At 47.1% G+C, this 18,879-nt stretch overlaps 1 protein-coding gene across 2 annotated transcripts in view; it reads left to right on the top strand.

Moving 5' to 3' along the window:
• The window catches only part of LOC119436898 (acyl-CoA Delta-9 desaturase-like), a 129,977-nt gene that overhangs the window by 28,704 nt on the left and 82,394 nt on the right, over positions 1 to 18,879 (top strand). Inside the window, exon 1 of one of the 2 annotated variants that reach the window (XM_037703934.2) lies at positions 6,646 to 6,980. The exons of the other annotated variant lie outside the window; for it this stretch is intronic. The gene's annotated coding sequence lies outside the window, so the exon portion shown is untranslated. Of the gene's footprint in view, positions 1 to 6,645; positions 6,981 to 18,879 lie in introns of those variants that run through there. 2 annotated transcript variants of the gene reach the window in all.

The following is an 18,879-nucleotide window of genomic DNA, read 5'->3' as shown; positions in this document are numbered from 1 at the left end:
GTGTCGAATAGTTTTTGCCGTTGTTCTGGCTTCACATGATTCATCTCGATCATAGATCAGGAGACCATGTCCTCACACCTCGCCAGCGAATCTGCGTCAGACGCAACAAATAAATCGCCACGGATAAGCAATCAGCTATACTTCTGAGAAGCGTCCTCTAATGCCAATTCCACTGCGTTGAACTGTTCTTCTCGTCTGTAGTGCGTAACTGTCGCTATCGCTAGGTTTTCTATTTCGCTGTTTTCTCTGTGATCCACGGACACTTGCTCTGCTGGCGTGTTGTTATTTCATTGTAGACTTTTGACAGCGTTTCGTATTTTCATTATTTTTAGATGTTTTTTTTTAAGATTTTAGGATACCCAGCCCTCTCTGCGGCGAAACTTCCCACCTTTCATATCTATCAAAGAAGCGATCACTCGAAATACAGTTGAGCCTCAGAATACACCTGCAGGTCGTACTCTGTACTCAAAACTGATCTTTTTTTTTTTCGAATTTCTTTTGCCTGATATTCACTAATAGGTGTGTGCAAATAAGGATTTTTAAAAGCGAGTCGAATACGAACCGAACAGCGATGTCATCGAATCGAATACGTTTCCAATCGTTTTCGAACGATAATACTTCTTTCTTTTCTTTTCTTGAGTTCTGAAAAATTTTGCTGGAAACATTCAGAGATTTCAACAAACAACAAAAGAATACCAGAATGCTATAAATTGAGGTATGCTCCTATACTGCAGCGACTACGGAGTGTCAAAGCTGTTATTTTGTCACCGAAATAAGTTCATTATAAAGCAGTGGCCATAGTATTCAAGGTGCTATTTTGTCAACATCTCTAAAATAAATGGTCAAGCATTAAACGGACACTAAAGGAAAAATACCAAGTCGAGCAAGATTCATACATTATAGGCTTTTGTAATGACTGAATTCGTCATTCGTAACGAAAAAGAGCATTTGTAAGCGAGAAAATTACAAAAATGGAAAAATCGAACTGGCGCTACCTATTGTGCACTATGGTATACCTATCATATGTGACGTCAGCACCGATGATTCACAGCGAGCGGCTGCTATAGATCCCACCACTGCGATCAGCGTCGCTTTCTCAGCTCAGAACTGGGGCCACCTCTCTCGTTCGCCCACGAAAGCAGAACGCCTGCATCCGTCAAGCAGTACGTTTTGTATGTAGAGCTAAATAAATAGTTTATGAAAGACATAGCAGCAGAATAGAGGAGGGACCCGTGGAGATGACGCCCGGACCTCTGTCCTGACGCGAGCGGTTCAAACTGAGGAGCAGCAGCGGGACCTTTGGTGGCAATTTCTCCGCAACAAAGTTATGCTCACCGAAAAGGATGATAGACTTCTAGACGAATACTCTATTGGTCTAGCTCGTGTTAATATTTTCCTTTAGTGTTCGTTTAAAGGTAAATTAGCAAAATGACAGCTTCACGAGCGAAGCGAGAGTACCCGAATATCGCTGAAAGGCCATGGTCACCAGATAGCCCCGTGATAGAACGCGATAGATAAACCCAGCCCTTAACCACATGATGATAATGTCAGATTGGTCTCGCACATGAGCATCGGGGGTCATATCACCATTAAGCGGCATCAGCGTTCCGAGACCAATACTGAGCCCACAGTGGTATGAGAGCTTGCGCTACGAGTTAGATTTGGCTTGTTAGAAAGACGGAAACGAGAAAAATAAATCCCTCGCTGTTTCTTTTTTTTTTTCCTCTGTTTCAAGTGCTGGCTTGTCAGCGATGATTATTCGAATACTATTCGATAAATATTCGGTGTTTCGAAAATTATGCTGTTCGATTGGAGCACCGACTCGAACAGAAATGTATTCGATTCGTTATTGGAAATATTCGAATGCTTTCAAACCCGCTCTATCCAATATACCAAGGTTCGACTGGGCTGCCGGATGTTCCGGGATGCTTTTTTCCTTCTATATTTTTTTTTTGTCGCATATGTAACGCTGTGGGCTCAAGGGTAAGATTACTTATTCCACTCCAGGAAGAGCAACTCAGGCCGCGCCGTTCACAACTCCCTACCTCCTCTGCCACCGTCATCCTTGGATGCGTCCGTGAACGAAGCGCGCGCTCACCTGCGCATTCTAGGAGTAACTTTTTACGTATTCATTTGTTACGCCTGTCGTCCTTCGTTTGTTTGTCTCGTTCTTTTTTTTCTTCAAAAATTCGCTTCTTCTTCTCTTACTTAACAAGTGATGTTTGCTTTGCGTAGCCCTTACAGTCGTCCTATTAGAAATGTTGTACCTCTAATATCTCAAAAATAATTTATTGTAAATAAACTTCTGTTTTTGCCCGCTGCTGCAGCCCAAGTGGCTATGGCACTGTGCTGCATAGGTGGGGGACCCGCCGTGGTGGCTCAGTTAGCTAAGCTGCATGCGCTGCTGAGCACGAGGTCGCGGGATCGAATCCCGGCCGCATTTCGATGGAGGCGAAATGCAAAAACTGGCCGTGTGCTTGCGTTGTATAGTGCACGTTAAAGAACACCAGGTGGTCAAAATTAATCCGGAGCCCTCCACTACGGCGTGCCTCATAATCATAGCTGGTTTTGGCACGTAAAACCCTAGAAAGAAGAAGAATGCATAGGTGGGGGCGGAATGGGGGAAAAAAAAAAAACACTCGTGTACCGGGCATTGGGTGCACGTTAAAGAACGCCAGATTAGTCAAAATTAATCAAGCGCCCCCCCCCCCCCCCCCCCCCGACTATACGGCCTGCCTCAAAATCAGATCTTGGTTTTAGCACGTAAAACCCAGGAATTTAATTTTTAATTTCTTAGCTTGTTTGTCAGAAATGCGCACGGGCTTGCCGCGATAACGTTGTCAGCACTGTTATCTTTGCACCCAGCAGAAACATGCCCCCCGCTCGTCCCGAAACATTGAGTCACTTCTCTTTTTTTTCTTTAATACACTATATTTAGGAGATGGTGGATGACCAGCGTAGCTGTATATATAGTGATAAACTATATTGATTTAAATAAAGACACATATAGAGCATGGATTGTCAGTTTCAACCGTCTTTATCATTTTGTCACTAAAGTCACTATAGTTCCGTGGTCGCTATGGTAGACGGCCATAGGTTCTGTAACGATGCTTGAGCGGGAATGGGCGCGAAGGCGGCGGGAGGCGTTCGCAGCCTCCCGCCGCCCTCGCACCCATTCTCGCTTCTGCTCACGCCATCGTTCTTCGTATAGGCATGCTGTTCTTCAGCGGTCCGCACAATACGCGGCCTACCCATTACACGACCGGAACGCAACTGAGATAACGTGCCTGCCTATGCAGTGCGTGACGTCACCAGCCAAAGAGACGCACCCATTGGCTATTAAACGCAGCTGGGGCACGCCGGCGATGCGATGTTGCTTTGTGTCGAGGCTACGGCGTTTTTGGTCTATGCGCTCGGTCTACGCACGCAACGATCCGCTGGAAACTAGTGTATAACAGCTCCGCTGTAAAAAGGAAGTTAGAAAGAAGAGAGGAAAAGCAGGGAGGTTAACCAGACGCACGTCCGGTTTGCCACCCTGCACTGGGACAGCGGGTAGGCAGGGACCAAACAAAAAAGAGAAAGAGAGCATCAGTCGTGCGCACACTTGAAGGAGCACACCAAGTCTACAAACTGTCGCAGATGCCTGTCGACTACAGATACTTTAATAACACCTTCGTTGCTTTCTGTGTCATCGACGCGCACGGTCATAGCCCAAGAATCTTGGCTTCTGACAACCGTATGCAGTCCAACCGGTTTAATGTTGTCAGGATAGGCTCGCGCTCGACGTCGTACCGCGGACAAAGACACAAAATGTGCGTAATAGTTACTGCTCACTCAGGAAAAACCCACCATCGAGGTTGGCTTGGATGTCCAAAATGCCTTTTTTGCACCCTTACTTCTCTGGAAATTTTACACATGCATGCGTTCGTTAGCAAGCACCCTTAGAGCACCCTTTAATTAATTTCGGAGTGCTAAAACGGTGCTTTGTGTGAAACATACACCTCGAAGAACTTAAGGGTGCTGGGGCACTTCAAAATTTCAAGCAAGTAAAAAGCCATACGGGTTTATTTCCCAGCGGATTGCGCCAAGTCATTGTTCGAGCACGTCATATGGTCACAGTATACGCTATGGATGTCAATCTACTACTTCATGCACATGGCGTCTCCTGTGGTGAAGTGGAAAGACATGAGGTTTTGTTTAATTTTTTTTTTACTCTGCCTTTCGCTTTTTACCACCAGCTTCGTTTAAGTTGTTTCAGCTGCCAATCGTCAGCCAATCATAACGCGTCAGGTAAACACCGTTCTTCAGGCGCATGTCCTTTCTCGTGCAGCACCGATGCCGGCGCTATAATATTTGCAGTAAGTCTTGCACTGTTTCATGCACTCTCGGCTGGAATAAATATTCGCAGGTGCATGCGGAACAATAGTGTATACCACTAAGAACACAGCATTTATTGTAGATGTGCTGCGGTCGTAAACTGGAAAGACAGAACTACTTTATCGTCTTCTCTCCTTCCTGTCTTTCAGAGCTTATTGCTAGCTTCACTTAAATTGTTCACCTTGGTGCTGATTTATAGATAGCTGAAGCACTGAAGAGCGTGGCATCAGCCTATCGGCCAATCCAGGCTTCGCGGCTTTTTTTCTTCGCATTTTTTTTTATAAACGTTTCGGAAAACACTTCGAGATCCAATCCCGCGGACATCGCTAGCAAAAATAAAGCATGGTGTGCATTTCGGCAAAACACATCGGTGGCAATTCCAGAAAATCACCCTTTCAAACGGGGTGTATTAGGTCGTCTAAACACCCTTCTCTATAGGTGGGAGGGAGGGAGTTACGGGAAAACGCCTTTACAGGGGCAATTTTCCTTAGTGTGTGGGCTTCCGCAAGAATAACACATGAGCGTTATAAGTAAAAGAGAACGCAAGTAGAGGAAAGGCAGGGCGGTCAACCATACGAGCGTCCGGTTTCCTACCCTCTACTAGGGGTAAGGCAACGGGGGAATAGAAAGAGGAAAAACAAGTAAAGTTCTGTATTAAAATAAGGACCTGTTTATTTGCATAGCGTCAAAAAAACAGAGCATGGGGGACATACAAGTTTAAAGTTTAGCAAATGAAAGAACATCACTTCATGCGGCCAAGTATAGCCTCTAGGCAGCCATGCACGTTCGTTTTTTTTTTTTTTTTTTTTTTTCTGTGGCTAGTAAATCACGGTTACATAGTCTTCATTCCTTCTATGCTCGCGTGCTTGAGCCATTTCAATACTTTCGGCGCCCGTGTTAGTCTCTCTTAATGCGCATGTGCGCCAGTAAAGCCCTACTTCACTCATTTCGCATTAATTTAATTTGATCTCGAGGCTTACACATTTCTACACTAGGAACTACAAAAAATGACTGTATGCGTGAAAACTATAAATTTCAACAACAACACACACGCGACGAATTTTCCAGTGCACTCGTTGCCATGAGCTTACATCCTCAGACAGTCTTCACTTCCGGAGTCGGGTATTTGACGGTACCTTACAAAGATGTTAGTGAAGGTGCGAGCAACACGAAGTCTAAAAGGCGAATAGGCCACCAAACGAAAGCCGCACTCCGTTTTCAGGTGAGCTGGTCACGAAGAGAGGAGGGGGCCCATGAAATTCGTTCAAGATGTCCGTAACAGAGTTACGAAATGGGCAGAAAAGAGAAAAGAAGGTAGCCGCGCCCTCGCTCCGCCCTTCTCCCTCACACGATGAGCACATGAGCAGAGTAGTACGGTCGGTGGCAAGTGCGAATGGAAATAAACCGTCCCATGTGCAGGAGCGCACCACCAGGGGCGTTTTTCCTCCAAGGTCATGTGGTCCACCCCTACTCTCAAAAAAAGACGACAACACTGTAATACACGCGGTGACCGGCGTATGCGGACTTGGCATAAGAAGACGTGTGCCGTAAGTCGGGCTCGAGGAAAAAAGGGTGGGGGGGTGGCAGCTTACTGGGTCACGGCAGCTCGCGACAGAGAGAAGGGAGGCGAGGGAGCGAGAACGCGCATTCTTCTAAGTCACATTGCAGTGGGGGTATCATACGGGAACCGGGCCTTGCTCGACTCATAAGGCATATCAGCCGGGCGGACAGGCGAGCAAGATCGCCGCAGTGCTGCCTCACAAACGGCCGAAATGCCGGGCAGTGGTCATTGCAGCGCTCCGCGCCGCTCCGGGGCTGCTGCTTCGCCTTCATACTCGCCGAAAGAAGAAGGCAACGAACTATCGCGAGGAGTGCGGAAAACTGGCGGCGGCATGCGGAGAGGGCGAGGAAGCGGACCGTTGAGCGACCCAGACCCAGTTATTTTGTGTTTGCATCCGCGCCGCTGCCGCCACCCCCTCCTCGCCTCCGCCTCTCGCTCTTCCTGCATTCACTTCCCCTCCTCCGCACCGCTGCTGGCATCTTCCGCGCCGGGGCTACGGGGCCACGCATCGCCGCCTCCCACATCACTGCACCCCCACCCTCCATTTCTTACCTTTCCCTCTCCCCGTCTCTCCTCTCTCCCACTCTCACGTAATCTTCGCGCTCCGTTCACCGGGGAGTACGGCTGAGTAGCCTCTCCCCCATCCCTCGGACGAGACTGAGGGAGAGAAGAAGCCACCCGTTGTTAGGTCATAGCGTCAGCCGGTCCTGGCCAAAAACGCTGCAGAGGACCGCCGAGAAGAACGTGACTCCGTTCGCGGGGAAGCCAGTCAGTGGCCCGGCACTGCGCCGCGAATTCGCCCATGTGCCATCACCGGCGGATCTGAGTGACCCCAACACGACGACATCCACGCCATCCGTCTCGTTCGGCTCGAGTTCTTGACAGTTTCCGTTCGGAGATTACCTCCCGGTATTCTTTCGACTCGCGGTGGTGACTTCCCGTTGACGAGCCTGACTCCGTACCCTTTTCTCGAGTGGAGACAGACAGCGCCGCTGGGCAACGATATTACGAGAGGACTATAGACGGCCTACAAGTCATACAGGTGAGAGGCAGCAGTTTCATTCTTGCGACACAAACGCCCAACGACGCTAACACATGACGGGGACCCCATGTAACTTGAAGCACTTCGTACTTTGTGGCAATTAACGCAATACGAGATACCATGAGGAACCAGTGGAGAAGCAATAAACCACGGTCAAACGTACTTGTAGCGCACACGGGGTTGGTGTCCTCTGCACGTTCCTTTTTTCCTTTTCTGCCGGTCGTCTTCAAGCAGCCTGTAATTTTCACTCATGTTCCACTTTCGTCAGAACATTACATTCGCCTTCACATACACGTAAGGCTTCCCTTCCTCTCCCCCCCTCCCACCCTACATACACATGCGTACTTTTTTTCTTGTATTTTCGTGATGCATTTCGAAGTATAGCTACCTCGTTAACCAATGGATTCCTCTTATTTATATTTTATTTTCGCCATCTATATTATGCCGTTGTCTGTCCGATAGTGACAAATCCAAGTTGAACCTGTTAAAGTAGCATGACTCACTGGAGACAAAAAAAAAATATTGTGATTTTTTATCTCCAATGAGCTCGTCGCTAATGCAAAACACGGCAATTGAAAGTTCAATGCACACGCCTGGCTTTTTTTTTTTTTTTCATTTAATACGCCTGGAAAGACTCACGCCTTTTATTTGAGGTGCACATTGTTTCTGCCGCCTTGTGGTATACGAGGCACGAGCGGTGATGCGATGATATTAACGGCTGTATATCGCCCGGGAACGATAGATGTACTGTCGAGCTGCAACGCGTGACAGCTTTGTCACGCGCCTTCCGTTGCTGTTCATACTGAGCGCGACAGAACATTCGCTCTTACTCGCGCTTGCCTTGGGCGCTTCGCTATGCCTGTCCATGCGAAGTGTTCCTTTTGTGAACGGTCCTGAAAATCTTTTGAAACGCAACGCCCGGAATTTTGAATGGTGGTGTAAGTCTTTCATTCGCTTTAACGTTAACAGTAATGAAGGATATCCCTATAGGTAAAAACTATAATACAGTCAATCACCTCTACAGCGAAATTGCGTGCACAACGAAGGATTCCCTGTGTCCCGGACGAATTCCTATCTTTCATTTGTATTGTGAACGCCTCTACAGCGAAGACCACCACAACAAATTTGCCTGTACAACGAAGGAATTTAGGCGTCCCCGATGGCTAATTTGTTGCTTTACAACGAATGCACTTAAGTGTGCCGCCACAGCCCTCTGCAGCCGCCATTGAGGTGCTATCAGTGCTAGAACAGCGAGTTAAAAATTTTAGTCCTGCTGCACAGCTCCAGGAATCGCCCAACTGAACTCAAACGTCACTTGTTGCAACACAGCAAACGGTTGTAACGGCTGACGAATACGTTGAGGCTGAGGTCGACGTGAGTCGCTTGGAACTGACGACCGACGGTGTCGTCGAAGCCAACAAGGCAGTAGTGATGAAGAGCGTGAAGATGGTACAACGAATTTTAGCAACAATGTTGGCAAAAGCAGCATTCGACGCTCTGCAGCCGTACCTTCCACCGCTCACGAGTTTTGCCGCGGAGGGTGCGTGAACCTCGATGACATAAGGTCGCGACCGCACTGGTACGTTGCGTCAGAGGATGTGTGCAGTAGTAGATTAACAAGTTATTTCAATAAGTGTGTACTGAATTCATGTTAAATGAAGGTTTTATATTGCTGGACGTGCTTAGCCTTCTCTGTAGGGAGCGGTACAGTTCCTGATCTTTACAACAAAGTAGTCTGTATAACGAAAGCTTTTGGAGGTCCCAACCGCTTCGTTATAATGGCGTTCGACTGTAGCTGTTTGCATGCTGCTTTGCTTGGGCGTAGAGGTTTCACCTGCCGAAGCTTCCCACCAGGTTCCGTTCATTCCGTCGAAGAGTACAAACCGATGCGCAACAAAGAACCCGTTATCGAAGTCCTGGGCGACTAGCTTCATGCTTTTATAACGCTTTAACGTCTTATAAAGTGAGTAAACGTCGTACACAGAGTACAGAAGAACACGAGCAGGTGCCGTGAGTGCCTTCATGTCTTCATTTGTACGGTTAATTTAGGTGGTTAGGACGTCTATGGCGAAGTTCTACAACTCAGGCTTTTTATCGTACAGTAACTAATATTTCCGTTGCCGCTTTCTCAAATGAACTCATTCGCGTATAGAAAACTTTGGAGCATCGCTTCAGCACCGGCATAGGATCAACGCGCTGTTCTTGGAGCGCACAAAACTTCAAGTGTCGCCACATAATAATTCGGTTGATGTTGCGTATTTTGCCTCTTTGGAAATAAGTCCCCAAAGTGTTGCATACTTTCACATTTGTACAGCACAAGTTTGTCAGTCGGCTTTGTCAGTAGTTAAAATAGCATTCAATATCTCACAGCGAGCCCGGCGTCCATTTTACGCGCGTAATGTCACTGCACTCATCCTTCTTACGTTTTAAGACAACAAGGTGTTGTACGATGCACCATCTAATGGAGACTGCGGTTTGCCTATAAAACGAACGCCGTGCCAATATGTCATCCATCGCGGTGGCTCTGTGGCTATGACGTTTTGCTACTGAGCAGGAGGTCGCAAGTTTGATTTCTGGCCGCGGCGACCTCACTTTGAATATGGGAGAAGTGCAAAACCACCTGTGCGCTTCCATTTGGGTGCACGTTAATTAAAACCCAGGAGGTCCAAAATAATCCGGAGGCCTCCAATATGGCACCTTTCATAGCAGAAAGTTTGCTTCGGGACGTCAAACCTCATGAATCAACCATTAAATATGTCAGCCTTATATAGGTGTCTTTCGTGTCCTTCCGTGTTATCACACTTTGCTACCACCCTTACACAAGCACTGGTAATTCTGCGTATTGGTCAGTGTCGCCGTGCACTTGGAGCGTTAGCAAACGCACTGCGGGTAAAGCTTTTTAAAACTTGCGAAACAAACGAACAAGAAAAGACGCAGCGCGACGGATCTAAAGCTTCAACATCGCGTGAACGGTCCATTGAAGCGGACAACCGCAAATAAACACGTAAGTGCGCACGCGCGCTTTTAACGCGTCTCCTGTTCTTCAACCCCCACCGCCAAATACGCATGTTGCACAACACGCCTCGCGACGCGCAGGCCGAGGCCCGTTTCCAAAGGGGCAACCCTTCCAGCCGTCGTCTCCAGGCCAACCACCTTCTCGGCTGACCTCGAACTTTGCGCCGCGGAAACAAAGGGTCGATTGTGGCGTCGCGTTACCTGGACTGACCTCCTCTTCTAGCGGGTTACATAACGGGAGGAGAAAGACCGCGGCGCCCGGTCAAGCGCCGCGCGGCTGGCCAGAGGAAAGAACTCGCGTGCCTGCGGCGGGGGGGGGCATCATCTAGGCAAGAGCGAGAAGGCGCGGCAGCGTGTCCTCACGAAAATGGCTCGCCGAGCGACACGTGCACGCTTCACGCCGGTGTCCGAGGCTTTCCGGCATCGCGATTGAGAACCGAGTGCGCGCAGCTGAGAGAGATAGAGTTCAATAGAAACTGAAGATGCCACCACTGCTATGTGCAGAGCTCGATACTTCAGATGATGTGTTTGAGACGGCGTGAAGAGGCACGCAGATGCGCATTGACACGGGCAAACGCGCGCATGTATCGTTTTGCGACGCCGTATTGGACAAGCACGGGAAAGTGCGCGAGATGAACGGCTTGCTGTTTTGTCCGATGCGAGAGAACTTGCATTAGCCAAACAGCGCGTGTCTCACACTGTTGCATAGCGACCTCTTTTGCGAAATCGCCCCGCCGTTCTACGCGCAGACCAGCACGTAGGTATACGCACACGCACTACATAACCCAGACCCTCCAGCGGCAACCGTCACGGCGGATCGCGTAATCATTCCGGCCGCGGGAGAGTGGACCTGTCGCAAGTTGGAAATCTCGGACCCAAATGTGCGAAAAGCGATGGCGCCTGTAGCGCCTCGAAATGACCTCCTTAGCATTATAATCCATGTGAACTCGATAATAAAAAGGCACCACATAGTTCATCTGCGCGGCACCCTTGTGGAGCCCACACTTGTAGCAGATCTGGTTCTGCACTGTACCGCATCGAATATGCCGAAATAGAGTGGTAACTACATAGTGGGAACCTGCAACCCGTCAACCTGCCTATCATGGCGTCATGTAGATAGCGCAGCCTGTAACGTATTGCCCAACGCCAACATGGCACCAGGCTGCTTGCCAGTATACAAGGGGCTAGGTCGAGCTCCGAGCTAAATATGCCCAACGCAGTGACAGACGAGTTATTGTCGCACCTCATTCGTGAGACGAATATGCGCAGCTTGGGGAATTGGAGTGTGAATGAAGCAGCGCCAACAGTATAGCTCTCCGCGTCTGCGTAAATATACATATGTTACTCTTCGCGGTCTTCGAAAAAAAATAATATACAAGCTATACGAAAGTCCCTCTAGTGGAGCTGCTGCTCATTTATTTACACCAGCCGTTGTCCTTGACAGTACGTGATCGATAATATCCGAGGATCTGCGTTTTCACGCTTAACCTTCACTGCGAAACCTCCTAACGAAGGTTTAACCTTCATATAGTTGGGAACTGACCCAAATGCTTTCGTGGCCGGCATCAGACCAGCCAAGGTTGGGGCTCCGTCGTGTTGTTCATTGAACACGATTGGTATAGAGTTGCATGTGATCAACTTGTAGTGAGAGAGAGATAGAGAGAGAGACAGAATAAATAAGTCAGAAAATTTAACCAGCTGTTGAAGCGATAAGGCGGGCTAGTTGGTTTTTGTATTCGTATATTCGCAGTGCAAAATTTAAAAAGGCGCGCACACAGAGAAACGAAATCGACGAGTCGAGCACTGAGTCCGGTTGTCTACCCTGCGCTTGGGGAAGGGGAAATGGCATGAAAAGAGAAGGAGAGAAAGTCAAGAGTTGGCATTCACGTGGAGCCGCCGACGTGATGGAGTTCCCAGCGCTGCGTCACAGACGGTCGCTCAGTCTGGTTGCCTTCAGTAATCGCAGCAGTGACTCTGTAACTATACTGCAGCTGTCATATTTGAAACAATGGTCCAAAGATCTTGCTCAAGAACAGTTTGGAGGGCGAGCCTTTAATTTTCGAAGGCCGCGCGCAGTAGCTCAGTTGTAGAGTTTCTTAGCAACCACAGGTATTGCAATCGGCGTTATCGGTCATTCCTGTCAAGACTGAGTATACTGTGTTGAATCCAACGCCCCGGCGTAAGCGACGAAATACTATTTATTTACTTCGGAGAAGACTTGTAAATGCCCAGCACAGTATACTTGATCGTATGTTTGATGAAACAGAAAATAAGCGGGAAATCGTACACTGGTGAAAGCCGAACAGAAACTCAGCAGTGCCATTAATGAGAGCGCGTTAGTTTGCTCGTACGCTACGCCTTATCAGTGCTTAAGCAGCTTGTGACAGCTTTACCGTAAAAGCTCGGGTATAATACCAATAGTTTTTCATAACCACACATGAAACACTTGCTTCTCGCATTACCTTCGAATCCAATATATGTCCAGGCCTTACAGAGCGAGTACTGTATAATGGCGGTTACAACGACCTCTCTGTTTCTCTATTTTTCTTTGTGTTTGAACATTGCAGGCGGCCTTTTTTAACTAATAAAATGAGGCATGGCGCGGTCGGTCGATGGCAAAACCAACCATGAATAAGGTCTAATTACCATGCATGATAACTGCTCGCTTCGTAATTATCCACTGGTCGCAATGAAACGCAAGCAAAAGCTATTTTTTTGTGCTATTCATATCAATCGTCACATTACATTTGGGTTCGCGCGGTGCTTTTCGCTTATAACATTAAATAACGACTAGCCTCTTTAACATGGACAACTTTTGCATTAACTTTATGCAAAATCAAGCCACCTACTGGAATGATGCGATTAACATCGCGTGTAGAGCACAGCCATCAAATTTTCATTCTACGGAGAACCGACATCGCATGAAAGAAACAGCTAAATTCACTTGCGACACAAAGCCGACGGCCCCTCAGTCATGCTCCGTGATGTAACACGTGATTTCATGCCGACTAAAGAATCGCCGTAAGCGCACACGTGAAGAACGTGGATGCGATTCATAACGTCATGTTCAAGCCTTCTGTACGTATAGTAGGACGTAATTACGTGGACCTCTAGGCCCCCCCCCCCCCAACCCCCCCATTTTCTAACAACGTCAACCGTTAGGTCTACCATTACATCTGGTCAATGCTATGGTCCAATTGTCATGTTCATCGGGAATCCCACGTCTTGAGAAAAAAATAAAATTAAAAGAAAGGAAGAAGCAGAATCTCATGAGAGACACGTTGCTTGTGATGGGCTTGAACGATTGCCAAACTCAGCGCTACCTACTCAACGTGACTGTGGGTCAGTGTCTCGCCTTTGCGCTTGGCATTACAATGTTTATCTTGCAACTCTTACGTGCGAACACCCAGGAGGCGTGCGTTCTTTCTCAAGTCTCGCGAAAAACTTGCGCAACGGTATTGCCGTGAGCGCGATTTCGTAAGCAGCGCCGAAGAAGAAAGCGACGCTGGTTACGACATGTGCGTATACTCTGGAAGAAAGCAAAACAAAGCAAGGGAGAGCAGGCAGCCGCGCTCCTTGAGCCGCTGTCTTTGAAGCGTGGATACTTTGTATACGTCGCCTGTACCGCAGTAGGGCGGGCTCGACCATTTGAATGAGCAACTATATATACGGCGCTGCATGAGAGAAGGAAAAATGAATAAAAGCAATAATGTTGACACCTGTGCATTTCTCTTCTCGCACTCAACGACCCGAAGCTCGTGAGCGAGTCACGCGTCGGCTCAAGGATCGAATTCACAAAGCAAGCTCTTCGGGCCTAACTTAACGTGGCTCAACCAACGCACAACCAAAGCGCGGGACCCATCGGAATGCTGCCGCCGCAGTAGGGAATCGAACCCGCGACCTCGGGCTGAGTGCTATAACGCCATAGCTACGGATACACCGCGGCGGGTATAAACTTCCACTGAGTATACCTGTTCCTCGTATTTATTTCTTTATTTATTGCAACGCGCAAGCAGAAAATAAACACATAAGTAAATAAAGAAAGAGCTCGAAGATTGGTCATAGAATATTCGCAAAAAAAAAAGGAAGACATTTACGCCACTTTAGACAAAACAAATGATGAACGTAATTAACAAGCGTCAACGTGAACGCTCAGATACTTACGAACTTCTCAAAAACAATTGTTTCTGCTGTATTAGAACTGCTGTCACTATATTTTTTTTAATATTTTAAAATATACTTTCCCATTACTTTTTCGAGCACATATATGAATGAAAAAAGAGTATAGCTGATGCCGTCTAAAATGGGTGCCGACATCTGCTCGAATACAGTCAAAACACACACACATACACATAGCGCGTATTAATTAACAGTCCACAGTGGCATTCGTGTGATTGAAAAACAGACTGATACACTTGCGCTGACCAGGCTATGCGGCGTACTGTAGGCGAATTACAGCAGACAAATGACGCAGAACGCTACTGAAGATATCAGCTCCTGGTTTATTGAAGCTTAAATGCGCAAAAATACAGGGCGTCTAAACTGACAAGCCACGCAGCATGTATATATTTTTGTTTTCTCACCAAAAGTACACAAGAAATGAGACTCGCGAGCACCTTTTATACTTTGTAAATTTTTTTATTGCGATAGCAATTATATGGACACTCAAAGAGGATTTTTGCCGTCGCCATCGCCGTGAGCTTCCGTATGACGTCAACGACGATGAAATCGTCGCCGCGCGCCGGACGCTGTATGTGCGAGTGAAAGGGCGCGAGGGTCGTGGGCTTTCACGGGGAGCGAACGCACGGCGGAGAACAAACGCGCGTTCTGCGCCGTGCTCCCTGAAGGGCTGCAGAATTAAGCGTCTCTTTCTTTTTCTCCTTTACAATCACCATATATATATATATATATATATATATATATATATATATATAGAGAGAGAGAGAGAGAGAGCAAACGCGACTTCTTCCGTCGTGCGAAACGCCGTGGGGGGGGGATCGAGGGAAGGAGGGGGAGGCGACGTTTAGCTGCGGCACCAAATGCGTATTTATATAAAAACGTTGCGTGGCGAGAACCTGGTAAAGACTTCCGACGCTGCTCGACCAGTTTCCCGTTCTGATCTAGTCGAAAACCTGCGAGCCGCCCCCAGAGGCTCTGGCCACAGTCACCAACGTCGCGCGCGTTCGGTGCGAACGCGGGCAAAACGCCGACGGCGTCGACAACAGTTCTGCACGTTGCTGGTGCTGCTGCATATCCAAGTTTATACAGCTGATAAAACTACTATCCTTACACCGCATAGCTCTCTACTAAGTTGCTATCGCAATTGATGCTTCGCCTTTCGGGTGAAACTGCGACCTTTTTTTTCTTTCTCTGCGATGATTATCACTGCCTGCAAAAGTCGTGATGCATGCAAGAGTGCGTGAGCCAACTGTATTCCGAGCTTGGCACCACCCGTTAGAAGGATCGCGGATATAACGGTGCCAAAGAAAGCGCATGCTGAGCAACGGCGCAAGCCATGCGCCTCGCATTAATTTGAAAGAATCGGCGAGCACTGCAGTGCTGCCGCATGCAAGCATAATAGTTTTCTTTTCTTTCTTTCGTCATTCTCGGTACGGCGCTGCAACCAATGTCAACGAATATATACGAGCATACAGTGTTGGTTCCGTGTTTTTTTCTTATATTCCTCACTTCTTTTACTGGTTTTTTTCTTTCTTTTTTTACGCGACGGTCGCGGCGCCGATAATTTATTTCTTAGCAGCTCCGCTTTCTGAGAAACCAGCGTTCTGTATATAGGTTGAGCGATAATTAATGGCCGCAGGTACTCGGCTAATTAACCATGTCGCCATTATTTGTTGTCAATTTTAAGTCGGACACATAGTTGCGGGTGGATGTGATGTGCCTCTGTATCTAAACTTTGCGCAGTTAAATTATTATGCATTTTTACCATGTTTGAATCAAGAGCAAGCGCATTGCGCACATTCTTGAACCGTCCAGTTTATCGTCACGAGAGAGAGAGAGAGAGAGAGAGAGAGAGATACTGTCTTTAAGGAAAGCTGGAGCTTGATTTGTAGACGTCTCTCATGCTACTCCATGCGCTGGGTGAAAGATGTGATGTACACATTGATCAGAGAAGCACATAAACGACACGTACGCCTACAGACACACGAACATTCATACTGATCGTAAGGCCTGTAGTACACAAAAATGTCAGAAGCGCTTTCGTTGCACGCAGCGGTTCACCACGGGCCACGAATACCCGGAAAAAACTTGCCCTTCGCGATCTCGCTTGTCTCTTTGTTGCTCTAATAATGGCATTGGTTACATTCGTTACTTTAGCTGAAAAATTATGAGCTTTTCTCACGCGTCATTTTTTTTCCTTCTTTCTGTTTTTATGCACTTGCGAAATGTAGCTTTCTTGTGCAGCTTTTCTGAATACCCGTGTTTCTGTTGCATCGTCAACTGTACCCACCCCTTACCCCTAGTAATAATGTAATACCCCTAGCAAAGGGGTCTTTAAGGAAATAAAACTAAACTGAACTGAACTGAACTGAACATAATCGCCATTTGCAGACGTAATTTCAATTTTTTTAAATAAGTTCAGCAGAGTAAAAGGCGGCTCGGAGTCATTGATATCGTATTGTGGCAGATGCTTTGATAGAATGAATTTGCTTGGATCTTCAGCATTGTCTTGGCACATCCATACGCAGCGACGCCCAAGGTGATTCTGCAGATTTCTTCTACCCTTCGACTGACATCAGACGGGTGTTTAGAATACTTCATCCAACCTCATCGACAACTGCAGAACTGGCAGCGATTGATGTTGCTCTGAAGTACATACACGAAGAATTAAACGCACTGAAGGTCGTCATTCTTACAGAGTGTTGCCTCAGCAGACTGAGACAACATGCCGATTGCCCAATTTTATGCAGTATCCAAGAATCTGCCGGCAAAATTACTTCGCGTGGAGTATCCCTCATTGCCCAGTGGATACCCTCGCACGTGGACATCGCCGGAAATGAAGAGGCTGATCGCCTCGCTTCAAGTTGTGCCCACCACGATTGTGATTGCCCTGCCATTTCCTGCATGTTTGAACACGGTCATCTTCTGATACGTCGACACCTCCTAAAGCAGCACCCGGACCAGCGTGTTGCAAACGGGTTGTTCCCTCCCCGTGTTCGTGGTCGAGGCTTACCCCGTCGTGCTAGAGCACTGTTATACAAGTTAAGGGTTGGATCTGTGTTGGTGTGCGAACGCAATACCGACAAGGACGTGTGGACAGCCCGTCGTGTCCGCTTGGTGGCTCCTGTGAGATACTTGAAAATCTCGTTTAAAGTGTCCCGTATTCGTTGCGTAGCGCGAATTGCTAATTAAGGAATATAGACTTACTGGACTGCAATGTGCGACCCTTGACGATTGCCTGTTCTCAAGGGGCTGCGCTGCTCGACGTGACGAGGCCCATCGAGCCCTGCAAACATTTCTGAAGGATACTGAGTTTGCCTCCCGTTTATAGACATTATTTGTGTTTTCGTTTTGTTCTGTCTGTGTCTCCGTCATTTATTTATTTCCTCTTTTCTTTCCCCTATTTTTATTTCCTCTATTCCCTCCTCCTGAAATAGTAGGCAGGCATTGTGCCCCTCTCGGTGGCAGTTGTCAGCTTGCTTCCTCCCTATTTCCTTCGTGGCCTTGTGTATATATGTGTACATACCAAATAATAATAATAATAATAATAATAATAATAATAATAATAATAATAATAATAATAATAATAATAATAATAATATGAACCGTGACAGCCGATGAGGACCGCATGGTTATCTCGTTTATCAATTTTATTGACCGTGCTCGCCATGAGAGGAACAGTTGTTTAAACGAAACATACAATTACTCCGCCAACAGGACAACCTAATGACTAAATTCTAGGTCTACATTCGAGTTATCCGGAAGTTTGGTTTAAGCGAGTTTCGTTTAACCTGAGCTCACTGTATTTGCTCACTGTGTGTTTTGCATGAGGGTGAAATGCAAAAACGTTCGAGTACTTAGATTTAGGTGCCCGTTAAAGAACCCCAGGTGGTCAAAATTAATCCAGAGTCCTCCCATACGCGGCGTGCCTCATAATCAGATCGTGGATTTGGCACGCAATATTCCAGAACTTCATTTCAATTTTTCGCCTGCGTAGAATACTTGGGGTGGCTGTACGGTTCTGTGGCATAGTTTTCCGTATTCAGGAACGTGCTTCCGACAGCAGCGGGTGGCTGGCTTCGTGCCCATCGTCTTCTTTTCACGGATTTTCTCCCCGGCGAAATGTATCTATAGAACACGTTTCTTTCATCGCTGCTTGTTTCCTTTTTAAGATTCTTGGCAGCCGTAAATCGTAGTTTACTATACTTATGGCATTTCGTTGGAGACGATCACTTGTATGCCTCTAGTGACACGGCTATCTCCAAGACTATCTTGAAGGTCGTCTTTATCTAAAAGAGGTGCACACGGCATTACACAGTCGCCAGTTTTGAAAAAAAAATCACCCGCCGGTACCACAAGCGCTCAGGTATTTAAAGTGCATCAAGCTCTTGTATAGGTCTACAACAAGTGACATGTTTTTTAAAGTTTTTTTCAGGCATCAGTGGTCCAAGAAAACGTTTAAAAAACGCTACTCTCTCTCCCTCTCTCTCTGTATCTCGTTTTTTTATTATTATTATTATTATTGTTTTTTTTTTAGTACTGAGTTTGACGCCGTACAGCTCGGCTAACACTCTGTATTCATATGCAGCCCGTTGCCTTCGATGCATTTCTGAATGGCAGAGAGAACAAAAACAAAAAAGAAAAGCACCAATTCTGCATAACAATTCTAAGAAGCCTATAAAATTAAAGTAGGGGGTTTTACGTG

The sequence above is a fragment of the Dermacentor silvarum genome, chromosome 1 (genome assembly GCF_013339745.2).
Source record: "Dermacentor silvarum isolate Dsil-2018 chromosome 1, BIME_Dsil_1.4, whole genome shotgun sequence".
NCBI lineage: Eukaryota > Metazoa > Arthropoda > Arachnida > Ixodida > Ixodidae > Dermacentor > Dermacentor silvarum.
The sequence above is the reverse complement of the archived record's forward strand: the minus strand, read 5'-3'. Positions and strand labels throughout refer to the sequence as shown.